Genomic DNA, 13,703 nt, shown 5'->3' on the forward strand with positions numbered 1-13,703 from the left:
CCAAGGCTCAGGAACCATCCAGGCAGCCGCTTGGTTGGGCCATGGACCCCCATGGGGTTGAGCTTCCAAGCTCCATATCCGTGGCCCTTGATGGAAATCAGGGGGGCTGCCCTCTTGCGTCCAGGAAAGATATTTACCCCTTCCCTGATTCAGGTGTCCCAGTAGAGCAAGGTCCCTGGCCATCTGCCAAAATGTGTATAGATTAGATATCTTTATTAATTCCCCAGGGAAATTTACATGCATACAGCAGCAGAAACATAAAACCAAGTATATGTATTCATGGGACAAATAATTCAGCCAATCAATTAATCAATAAGTAAATAAATAAAAATAAATATATACAGTTAGGTCCATAAATATTTGGACAGAGACAACTTTTTTCTAATTTTGGTTACATTACCACAATGAATTTTAAATGAAACAACTCAGATGCAGTTGAAGTGCAGACTTTCAGCTTTAATTCAGTGGGTTGAACAAAAAGATTGCAAAAAAATGTGAAGTAACTAAAGCATTTTTTTAACACAATCCCTTTATTTCAGGGGCTCAAAAGTAATTGGACAAATTAAATAACTAGAAATAAAATGTTAATTTCTAATACTTGGCTGAAAACCCTTTGCTGGCAATGACAGCCTGAAGTCTTGAACTCATGGACATCACCAGATGCTGGGTTTCCTCTTTTTTAATGCTCTGCCGGGCCTTTACTGCAGCGGCTTTTAGTTGCTGTTTGTTTGTGGGCCTTTCTGTCCGAAGTTTAGTCTTCAACAAGTGAAACGCATGCTCAATTGGGTTAAGATCAGGTGACTGACTTGGCCATTCAAGAATTTTCCTCTTCTTTGCTTTAATAAACTCCTGGGTTGCTTTGGCTGTATGTTTTGGGTCATTGTCCATCTGTATCATGAAACGCCGCCCAATCAATTTGACAGCATTTAGCTGGATTTGAGCAGACAGTATGTCTCTGAACACCTCAGAATTCATTTGGCTGCTTCTGTCCTGTGTCACATCATCAATAAACACTAGTGTCCCAGTGCCATGCACGCCCAAGCCATCACTCTGCCTCCACCGTGTTTTACAGATGATGTGGTATGCTTTGGATAATGAGCTGTTCCACGCCTTCTCTATACTTTTTTCTTGCCATCATTCTGGTAGAGGTTGATCTTGGTTTCATCTGTCCAAACAATGTTTTTCCAGAACTGTGCTGGCTTTTTTAGATGTTCTTTAGCAAAGTCCAATCTAGCCTTTCTATTCTTGAGGCTTATGAGTGGCTTGCACCTTGCAGTGCACCCTCTGTATTTACTTTCATGCAGTCTTCTCTTTATGGTAGACTTGGATATCGATACGCCTACCCCCTGGAGAGTGTTGTTCACTTGGTTGGCTGTTGTGAAGGGGTTTCTCTTCACCATGGAAATGATTCTGCGATCATCTACCACTGTGGTCTTCCGTGGATGTCCAGGTCTTTTTGCGTTGCTGAGTTCACCAGTGCTTGCTTTCTTTCTCAGGATGTACCAAACTGTAGATTTTGCCACTCGTAATATTGTAGCAATTTCTCGGATGGGTTTTTTCTGTTTTCTCAGATTAAGCATGGCTTCTTTCACCTGCATGGAGAGCTCCTTTGGCCGCATGTTGTCTGTTCACAGCAAAATCTTCCACATACAAGCACCACACCTCAAATCAACTCCAGGCCTTTTATCTGCTTAATTGATAATGACATTATGACGGACTTGCCCACACCTGCCCATGAAATAGCCTTTGAGTCAATTGTCCAATTACTTTTGAGCCCCTGAAATGAAGAGATTGCGTTAACAAAAATGTTTTAGTTGCCATACATTTTTATGCAATCGTTTTGTTCACCCCAATGAATTAAAGCTGAAAGTCTGCACTTTAACTGCATCTGACTTGTTTCATTTAAAATTCATTGTGGTAATGTACAGAACCAAAATTAGAAAAAAGTTGTCTCTGTCCAAATAGTTATGGACCTAACTGTATACCTATATATTTTGCAGAGATTTCAAAATTAACTTAAAATAAGTCGGAGGGGATTGAAGGAGCCTGTAGCTGAAAGTGCTACAAGAGTGCTCCTCCCAGACGGGATGGATGCAATTTTTCATGGTGTCATGCTATTTTGTCACCATCCTCTTTCCCACAACAGCTTTCCTGTTACGAACCCAGGTCTCCTAACTGCGAGGCAGCAGTGCCTTCCACTGCGCCACCATGCCGCCCATATAGTAGTGTATACATATGAAATCAAGTGCAGAGTAGCATGGAAATTCTGATGCACTATCTAGGTTACCTGTAAAAAGTATTAGCAATGTAATGTCCATTTTCTTGAACAGAGCATCTTACTTGTATGATTTACCTGTCATGGCCAGAGATATTGCAAAAGGGACTGAAAAAGGGATATGGAAAATGGGATAAAACAGATTAGATCACCTGCATATCACCCTGCTCATAATGGTCTGCCTATAGATTTGTCCAGAATTTCAAGAAATCTCTTGCCAAGAATAGAGCAGTAGGTGGTATGTCACTTGAGTATTGTGTTGTCAGTTTTCTAAGGGTTTTTTGGGAGTTTTTCCTTGTCTTCCTTGTCAAGGCTGTTAAAGCCCATTGCTGCACTTCTTGTGTGATTTTGGACTATACAAAAATAAATTGTATTGTATTGTATATGGTTACCACAACACAACTTGTACTACAGCACAAAAGACTCCTGCTAAACATTTTCTTAAAACACCAATTCACATTAGGTTGTCAATGATTATACCTCAGTTCTCCTAAAGACTGTAAGATGACAACACAAATAAAAGAGACAACACTCAAAGAGTCAGATCCTTCACTGAAGGCCAAGAGGTGTTGGTACAGAATCACAGGGAAGGGGAGAAATGACTAAATGGGATCATTGAAAAAAAAGAGGCAGGTCCAGTAACATACATCGTTAAAGCTGATGAAAACTTCATCAAGAGATGTGTTAATCAAATATTGAGCACCACTGTGAACTGTGCAAAACAAGGGGGCGAGTCTCCCTCTACAGGAGCACTTTCGGACTGTGACAGTGTTCTGGACTATGAAACTGAAAAGGATAATAATATGCCATTGAATGATGTACCAAACAGCATGCTAGAACAAACCAGTGCATCATCAGTCTATCAGAAAATCATCAACATGAGTCATCCTGTAAGAAACAGGAGTGCTACTGGGAGATTAAGCCTCTTGGTTATTCTTATCATGGCATAAGTAAAAAAAAAAAAAAACGCTGTGACTGTTGTTAATTTCTTTTTATGGGTAAAGAGTTTACAGGTGCCAGTTGTGGAGTATAGGGCATTGGGACAGTTTGAAAATGTATACTGTGTTCTCATTGGTGTGGTGAGCAATGTAAATTAGGCATTTTTGCTGGGAGCTGTTTGGTGAGGCTTGGTAGAGAGTAAAGTGAAGCACAACAAAAATAAAAATAAAATGTTTGTCTAACTCCTGCTATATCAGCTTTTCTTCATAATTTATGCATAGTGAACTGTCCACTTTGAAGTAAGAGGGAAAGTCAGGCAATACACACATCTTTTTTGTTTCCGATTAAACTGTGCAAGTTCTTTGCCATTTTTTTCCTCCATCAAGAAGATAAAAACACCTTAAAATAGTAGTATTTCACAGGGTCTCATGTTTTCTGGCTCTTTGAAGGGAAGGGCAGTCTCTGCTGCTGCATAGTATGGCTAATTGTGCATGCATTTAGCCAGTGCCAGCTTTCCTTATATGCGATTGTGCTACTCTGTATCGGAACTGCTCTGTTTGAGCTTCAGAGTACTGGCAGAGCTTCTAATGCAAGGGATTAGCGTAATAGCTAATTCAGAACACCACTCTTGATATCCATTAGGAAAAAAATACTAAATTTAAATGACTGTGCTGTGGAATAATAGCAACCCCAGAATAAATTCAGTGCAACATATGTTTGATGATACCATATATTGTATATAGATATTATAAGGTTTGTAAACTCTTTTGAGGCTCCTCTCAACAGGACGACATGCCGAAGCATGATCGCTGTGTCTATGGAAGATAGCCTATTGGTTGCTGGGGCAAATGCAGGCTCTCATCGCTGTAGCTGCTCGATGCAATGAACATTATAACTGCAGGGAACAGTTTTACTTGGCCACTAACCTGGCCTTGACCCTGTTGGACTGCTGTGTCTGTGTATAGGATAGTGGTAGATCCCACTACAATAAATAACCCTGCTGTACCTGTTTCAAGTTGAATAAAGCTGGTTTTACTAAAGTACTGACACTCAGCCTTGTGTTTCAGGGTGCAGGACAGGGACTCATATGTCACAATATACAGTGGTGTGAAAAAGTATTTGCCCCCTTCCTGATTTCTTATTCTTTTGCATGTTTGTCACACAAAATGTTTCTGATCATCAAACACATTTAACCATTAGTCAAATATAACACAAGTAAACACAAAATGCAGTTTTTAAATGATGGTTTTATTATTTAGGGAGAAAAAATCCAAACCTACATGGCCCTGTGTGAAAAAGTAATTGCCCCCTGAACCTAATAACTGGTTGGGCCACCCTTAGCAGCAATAACTGCAATCAAGCATTTGCGATAGCTTGCAATGAGTCTTTTACAGCGCTCCGGAGGAATTTTGGCCCACTCATCTTTGCAGAATTGTTGTAATTCAGCTTTATTTGAGGGTTTTCTAGCATGAACCACCTTTTTAAGGTCATGCCATAGCATCTCAATTGGATTCAGGTCAGGACTGACTAGGCCACTCCAAAGTCTTCATTTTGTTTTTCTCCAGCCATTCAGAGGTGGATTTGCTGGTGTGTTTTGGGTCATTGTCCTGTTGCAGCACCCAAGATCGATTCAGCTTGAGTTAATGAACAGATGGCCGGACATTCTCCTTCAGCATTTTTTGGTAGACAGTAGAATTCATGGTTCCATCTATCACAGCAAAACAACCCCAGTCCATCACACTACCACCACCATATTTTACTGTTGGTATGATGTTCTTTTTCTGAAATGCTGTGTTCCTTTTACGCCAGATGTAACGGGACATTTGCCTTCCAAAAAATTCAACTTTTGTCTCAAAAGTCCACAAGGTATTTTCCCAAAAGTCTTGGCAATCATTGAGATGTTTCTTAGCAAAACTGAGACGAGCCCTAATGTTCTTTTTGCTTAACAGTAGTTTGCGTCTTGGAAATCTGCCATGCAGGCCGTTTTGGCCCAGTCTCTTTCTTATGGTGGAGTCGTGAACACTGACCTTAATTGAGGCAAGTGAGGCCAGCAGTTCTTTAGACGTTGTCCTGGGGTCTTTTGTGACCTCTCGGATGAGTCGTCTCTGCGCTCTTGGGGTAATTTTGGTCGGCCGGCCACTCCTGGGAAGGTACACCACTGTTCCATGTTTTTGCCATTTGTGGATAATGGCTCTCACTGTGGTTCGCTGGAGTCCCAAAGCTTTAGAAATGGCTTTATAACCTTTTCCAGACTGATAGATCTCAATTACTTCTGTTCTCATTTGTTCCTGAATTTCTTTGGATCTTGGCATGATGTCTAGCTTTTGAGGTGCTTTTGGTCTACTTCTCTGTATCAGGCAGCTCCTATTTAAGTGATTTCTTGATTGAAACGGGTGTGGCAGTAATCAGGCCTGGGGTTGGCTACGGAAATTGAACTCAGGTGTGATACACCACAGTTAGGTTATTTTTTAACAAGGGGGCAATTACTTTTCACACAGGGCCATGTAGGTTTGGATTTTTTCTCCCTAAATAATAAAACCATCATTTAAAAACTGCATTTTGTGTTTACTTGTGTTATATTTGACTAATGGTTAAATGTGTTTGATGATCAGAAACATTTTGTGTGACAAACATGCAAAAGAATAAGAAATCAGGAAGGGGGCAAATAGTTTTTTCACACCACTGTAAATACTGTATATACAAATATACAATTGACAGGTGTGAACTGACTTAATATATGTGTGATGTAAAGCAGTGGGTGATGAGTGTGTCTATAAAAGTGTGTGTATTATAGGGCCAAAGTGAGTGGTTATAATTGGAGGGTCTAGTTAAGGTGTGGCCCGGCCTAAAGAGTATTTGCTATGAGAATCCAACCCCAGATCAAATCTGTTTGATGATCCCTGCTATAATTCATGATTCCTGAAAGCACAATAATAAGTAACTTTTTGCAGATAAATGAATGTTCTTTTCATGTATTTCATGCTATTTTATTGCATCTCTAGCGCCTGAACTTCAGAACAGATAATTCACCCCAAGATAAGCATGTTTGGATCTGACCAGCACTTGGATGAGAGGCCATCTAGGAAAAGCTTGGGTTGGGGCTTGAAGGGGTGCTGTCCTTAAGATGAGACATAAAGCTGAGGTCCTGACTCTCTGTGGTCATAAAGGATCCTTGGGCATCTTTTGAAAAGAGTAGGGAGTTTCCTGATGTCCTGGTTAAATTATCCACCACAGCCTGGTCATTCTGGTTTTCTCTGATGCCTTCACCATCTAATAGCTAACCTGTAGTGAGTGTACTGATACAAAGTGGCTGCCACTGAATCATCCAGGTAGATTCTGCACATTGGTGGTCATTAAATTAGTCCTTTCTGCATATTTAAAGTTCTTTAAGTAGTAAGAAAGTTGCTATATACAGGTGCTGGTCATAAAATTAGAATATCATGACAAAGTTGATTTATTTCAGTAATTCCATTCAAAAAGTGAAACTTGTATATATGATTCATTCATTACACACAGACTGATGTATTTCAAATGTTTCTTTCTTTTAATTTTGATGATTATAACTGACAACTAATGAAAGTCCCAAATTCAGCATCTCGGAAAATTAGAATATCAAATAAGACCAATGCAAAAAAGGATTTTTAGAATGTTGGCCAACTGAAAGGTATGAACATGAAAAGTATGAGCATGTACAGCACTCAATATTTAGTTGTGGCTCCTTTGGCCTGGATTACTGCAGCAATGCGGCGTGGCATGGGGTCGATCAGTCTGTGGCACTGCTCAGGTGTTATGAGAGCCCATGTTGCTCTGATAGTGGCCTTCAGCTCTTCTGAATTGTTGGGTCTGCCATATTGCATCTTCCTCTTCACAAAACCCCATAGATTTTCTTTGGGGTTAAGGTCAGGCGAGTTTGCTGGCCAATCAAGAACAGGGATACCATGGTCCTTAAACCAGGTACTGGTAGCTTTGGCACTGTGTGCAGGTGCCAGGTCCTGTTGGAAAATGAAATCTGCATCTCCATAAAGTTTGTCAGCAGCAGGAAGCATGAAGTGCTCTAAAACTTCCTGGTAGACGGCTGCGTTGACCTTGGACCTCAGAAAACACAATGGACCAACACCAGCAGATGACATGGCACCCCAAACCATCACTGACTGTGGAAACTTTACACTGGACCTCAAGCAACGTGGATTCTGTGCCTCTCCTCTCTTCCTCCAGACTCTGGGACCTTGATTTCCAAAGGAAATGCAAAATTTACTTTCATCAGAGAACATAACTTTGGACCACTCAGCAGCAGTTTTGTCTTTAGCCCAGTCGAGACGCTTCTGACGCTGTCTCTTGTTCAAGAGTTGCTTGACACAAGAAATACGACAGCTGAAACCCATGTCTTGCATACATCTGTGCGTGGTGGTTCCTGAAGCACTGACTCCAGCTGCAGTCCACTCTTTGTGAATCCCCCACAGTTTTGAATGGGTTTTGTTTCACAATCCTCTCCAGGGTGCGGTTATCCCTATTGCTTGTACACTTTTTTCTACCACATCTTGTCCTTCCCTTCGCCTCTCTATTAATGTGCTTGGACACAGAGCTCTGTGAACAGCCAGCCTCTTTAGCAATGACCTTTTGTGTCTTGCCCTCCTTGTGCAAGGTGTCAATGGTCTTCTTTTGGACAACTGTCAAGTCAGCAGTCTTCCCCATGATTGTGTAGCCTACAGAACTAGACTGAGAGACCATTTAAAGGTTTTGCAGGTGTTTTGAGTTAATTAGCTGATTAGAGTGTGGCACCAGGTGTCTTCAATATTGAACCTTTTCACAATATTCTAATTTTCCGAGATACTGAATTTGGGACTTTCATTAGTTGTCAGTTATAATCATCAAAATTAAAAGAAATAAACATTTGAAATACATCAGTCTGTGTGTAATGAATGAATCTAATATACAAGTTTCATTTTTTGAATGGAATTACTGAAATAAATCAACTTTGTCATGATATTCTAATTTTATGACCAGCACCTGTATATGTAATTATTATTATTATTATTATTATTATTATTATTATTATTATTATTATTATTATTATTATTATTATATCTAATCATCATTACACCTTCAAATTACTTATTATTAAGGTTACATCTCTCAGGCTCAAATCTTGGCAGAGATAATGAAAATGTGTTCCACAGATGAAGATGAGACAGGGCTTGCAGGTCTTTGAATGCAAGATAGATAGATAGATAGATAGATAGATAGATAGATAGATAGATAGATAGATAGATAGATAGATAGATAGATACTTTATTAATCCCAAGATGAGCTAAATAAAGAACAAGTAAAAGAAAAATCCAAATGCGTTAATCCTGCTTAACATGTAGTAGAATAGATTCATAATGTTTGATTTACAATATTTAATTGGAGAGAGACTTGACATTGAGTAATATTTCAGAATGCCAAAAGCTGACTTTCAAACACTCACAAACATAGGTGTGAGACAGCTGAATGTCTAATACTTCGCCTTTGGTCAAAAATCTAGTTTAGACAAGTCTGTTGTTAATGGGGATTTCCCAGAAATGCAAAACCCCTTATATGGCATAACACTAAAAATGAAAGAAGAACCTCTATTTACAGAATAAAAGTCTCTTACAGGAAATTGAAATGCTTATAGGAAAATGGTATATAGATTATTGATGGCAGGTTCACTATAATACTAATGCTTTGTTAACAATGCTAAGTATTTCCATAATGTATACAACATCTTATACAGTGGTGTGAAAAACTATTTGCCCCCTTCCTGATTTCTTATTCTTTTGCATGTTTGTCACACAAAATGTTTCTGATCATCAAACACATTTAACCATTAGTCAAATATAACACAAGTAAACACAAAATGCAGTTTTTAAATGATGGTTTTTATTATTTAGGGAGAAAGAAAATCCAAACCTACATGGCCCTGTGTGAAAAAGTAATTGCCCCCTGAACCTAATAACTGGTTGGGCCACCCTTAGCAGCAATAACTGCAATCAAGCGTTTGCGATAACTTGCAATGAGTCTTTTACAGCGCTCCGGAGGAATTTTGGCCCACTCATCTTTGCAGAATTGTTGTAATTCAGCTTTATTTAAGGGTTTTCTAGCATGAACCACCTTTTTAAGGTCATGCCATAGCATCTCAATTGGATTCAGGTCAGGACTTTGACTAGGCCACTCCAAAGTCTTCATTTTGTTTTTCTTCAGCCATTCAGAGGTGGATTTGCTGGTGTGTTTTGGGTCATTGTCCTGTTGCAGCACCCAAGATCGCTTCAGCTTGAGTTGACGAACAGATGGCGGACATTCTCCTTCAGGATTTTTTGATAGACAGTAGAATTCATGGTTCCATCTATCACAGCAAGCCTTCCGGGTCCTGAAGCAGCAAAACAACCCCAGACCATCACACTACCACCACCATATTTTACTGTTGGTATGATGTTCTTTTTCTGAAATGCTGTGTTCCTTTTACGCCAGATGTAACGGACATTTGCCTTCCAAAAGTTCAAGTTTTGTCTCATCAGTCCACAAGGTATTTTCCCAAAAGTCTTGGCAAACATTGAGATGTTTCTTAGCAAAATTGAGATGAGCCCTAATGTTCTTTTTGCTTAACAGTGGATTGCGTCTTGGAAATCTGCCATGCAGGCCGTTTTTGCCCAGTCTCTTTCTTATGGTGGAGTCGTGAACACTGACCTTAATTGAGGCAAGTGAGGCCTGCAGTTCTTTAGACGTTGTCCTGGGGTCTTTTGTGACCTCTCGGATGAGTCGTCTCTGCGCTCTTGGGGTAATTTTGGTCGGCCGGCCACTCCTGGGAAGGTTCACCACTGTTCCATGTTTTTGCCATTTGTGGATAATGGCTCTCACTGTGGTTCGCTGGAGTCCCAAAGCTTTAGAAATGGCTTTATAACCTTTACCAGACTGATAGATCTCAATTACTTCTGTTCTCATTTGTTCCTGAATTTCTTTGGATCTTGGCATGATGTCTAGCTTTTGAGGTGCTTTTGATCTACTTCTCTGTGTCAGGCAGCTCCTATTTAAGTGATTTCTTGATTGAAACAGGTGTGGCAGTAATCAGGCCTGGGGGTGGCTACGGAAATTGAACTCAGGTGTGATACACCACAGTTAGGTTATTTTTAACAAGGGGGCAATTACTTTTTCACACAGGGCTATGTAGGTTTGGATTTTTTTTCTCCCTAAATAATAAAAACCATCATTTAAAAACTGCATTTTGTGTTTACTTGTGTTACATTTGACTAATGGTTAAATGTGTTTGATGATTAGAAATATTTTGTGTGACAAACATGCAAAAGAATAAGAAATCAGGAAGGGGGCAAATAATTTTTCACACCACTGTATAACGTCACATGCTCCCCATCCTTGACTGGCATAAAGAAGGTCCAAAACATGCAATTTGAGAGTGCAGCAGTGGATAAGGCCACCAGTTCAGCAGGAATCTTATTCATGGCCTATCCTACATGGAGAGCTAGTGCAAATTAATTTTATATACCAGCCATATGGCAGAGAGTTAGCATGAGAAAGGTTGACACCATTGCACAGACCTACACGGGGATGGACTTGATAAAAGGGGCATGACCAGGAGGAGCCTAGGGCACCTTTTGTAAAGACCTGAGTGTGTAGGTGTTTGAGGGAAAGCGATGGAAAAGAGATATCACATGAACCTGATTAAAGTTCAGTTTTATTTTTTAGATAAACATTTTCTTTTACAATTATTAAAGTTAAGATTTTGCCAATGGCATGTTACTATAACTTACTTTATTTTTAAAATGAATTTTTAAATCGAAGATATACTGCTGTCTTCAGAGACCCTTGCTTCAGCCCATCTCAGCTGCCTTTTGAGTAAGCTGCAAACCTGAGAGATGTCACAGGTTGATCATTGTGGATCTAAAGGCTACATTACATCTACAACATCTGAGAATTTAAGAGAATCTGAGCAACGTAATGTGGGATATATTAAATATGCATGTACTTAGCTGGTAGAACTACAGTCACAACTGCCTAAGGGGCTTTAGTACACCTTATATGCAAATCAGCTTGTCCAATGATGGAAAGGGTATTTTGGGTGCTGTGGTAAACCCACTTAAACCTTCTATTTTACATGCAATTTCCTGCCGAACTTGTAACATCTGATACGATCAAGCAGAGTGGGAAAAGCTGGAGAGGTTCTGGAGATATATGTTAATAAGAAATAGTAAAAAGTGAGCACATTAAAATTAAACCTGAAATGTGTGATCCATACATTGAAATGACTGAATTTGTCCAAATTACGGCATACAAAGGGGTTCCATCATCTTGTTGATGTTTATTTTAAACTCAGCAACAGAAGTAATTCACTATGTTTTTAACACTGTAAAGATGAGACATCCTAAATACTAGTGACTATATATTTTGTCACACAACTTGAAGACTCATCTAATGGTAATTCCACCCGAAATCAAGGGTTAGCACTGTTGCCTAATTCATCTCACCCTCTCTCTCTTGCAGAACTAACGTCCAGCAGCAGCAGTGATGTCACTTCCGGTTCACAGTTCCCCAGGCACATCTCTTCTGGTCTCGCTTCCTCTTAAATCCAAATGGAAGATGGGTTCCACTGCCATTTTCAGCCAGTCTAATCAGTTGACTCGCATTTGAAAAGACGTCTCACTAGTTTTGTGATCTCTTTGTTTTTTTTTCAAAATATTTGGGGGTTTGTCTTCAAGGTACCCCAATACTCCATAATTCTCCTGTGTTTTATCTTAGAAAATATACTGTACACTATTTTCTCTTCAGCTCCCTTTCTATCAATCTATCACATTGTCTTCAGCACCTGCAATATTGTTCCCCAGCTACACTTCCCCTATCTTTCTCTTTGCGCATAGCCTTCCATTTTCATTCAAATCTGCTCTACTTTTAACCCTACCATCCTCCTTTCTACACCTAAAGATCATGAACCCAATGACTGACCATCATCCTGTCCTCCCTGAAATGCTACACCCTAATTGTTTGTAGATAGTTCCTCCTTCCATCTCCCTAATGGCACTAGTGTTACCGGCTATGATCTACACTGACTCTACTTTGGAAAGTAAGAGACTTTTTCACCTCTTCAGTGACCCCCATAAAGAACAGCTCCTAGATACATTATATATTAATAGTGCTGCTCCTTACTGATTCTTTTGCTGTCGTAAAGTGTGCAGCGTCTGCTTTTGAGGAAACTGGGTAGCTGATGCTACAGCCAAAGAAGTTTGCTCTCTGCTACTTGGACTCATTGTTATAGCTCTCATTGTTAGACTATGAAAGCTCCCTTCACTGTTTGATTTATTAGTCAAATGCCTCAGACCAGGAAAAAGTGTGCTTTGTCTGTGGCAGGTTGTACTTAGTCTTCTACTGGCCTGTGGACATCTACAGACACCCGCCCTGTAGCAACTCAGGATAGTCTTCCCTGGCTGGCTTTAGTGACCCATGGCCCCTCTTATTTATTAAAGGGAGGCATAGTCAAAACTTTTTTGCACAGCTTTTCGTGTATTTGCACAACTTCATTGTAAAAGAGGTTAAGTGTCTCTCCAAAACAACATAGGTTGGATTCCAAAAACTAACTCCTCTTCTTCTATATCTAGGTGTATTTTCTGCAGTTACCAAAATCCCTTGGATATGATTATATTATAATAATAATGGATATGTTTTACAGATGGGTGAGGGTACACTCTGCAGAATGGCAACAACTGTAGCTACATTGTTTTGTTTGTTTTGAACTAATCTCTTAATTTGGTGTTCCCTTTCTAATATTCATCGATAGAGGAACTGATTTCAACAATACCATGACTGCAAATTCCGTGCTGCACTGTGCTTATCACCCACAAATTACTGGAGTCGTACAATGAATTAATAGAACAAAAACAAGCAAGCTTGCAAAGTTGTGTGCTGAAACATGGCCTTAAATTGTCAGAAGTTCATTCACTGGTTTGGTGTCCATGAGAAATACCCACAGCAATTGTCTCTTCACAAGATATTAATTGGCTGACCTATGTTGCAACCAGTAGTGTTTATCAAATAGCAGATAAACAAAAGAAGATTCAATCTCTGTCATAGGAGAGACTCCAATATTACATTTCTCTCACTCTTAGCCGCCTTCATTCACTGGTGATAAGTGCACTTTCACAACTGACTTCAGAGACTGGGCATCATTTCCAACTTGGTGACTGGGTCTCCTTCAAGGTGTTCAAAAGAAAGAATTCTCTGGCATCAAGGTGGAAATTCTGCTCATAACCATAACTTCCCCAGAACACAGCCTGAGTTCAGCTTCAGCATCAGACAACCAGACACTTCAGCCTTTGGATCAAGATGCCTCTATAGAAGGATGTTTTCAAGGGAAATACTTAACGCCATTCACAGAACTTGGAGTAAATATTGGAGTCCCCCAAGTTTTAGGATATATATCTTTTATGGTAGAGATCTTTGCATCATGAACATCAAAATGGTAAAC

The sequence above is a fragment of the Polypterus senegalus genome, chromosome 2 (genome assembly GCF_016835505.1).
Source record: "Polypterus senegalus isolate Bchr_013 chromosome 2, ASM1683550v1, whole genome shotgun sequence".
NCBI classification, from domain to species: Eukaryota; Metazoa; Chordata; class Cladistia; order Polypteriformes; family Polypteridae; genus Polypterus; species Polypterus senegalus.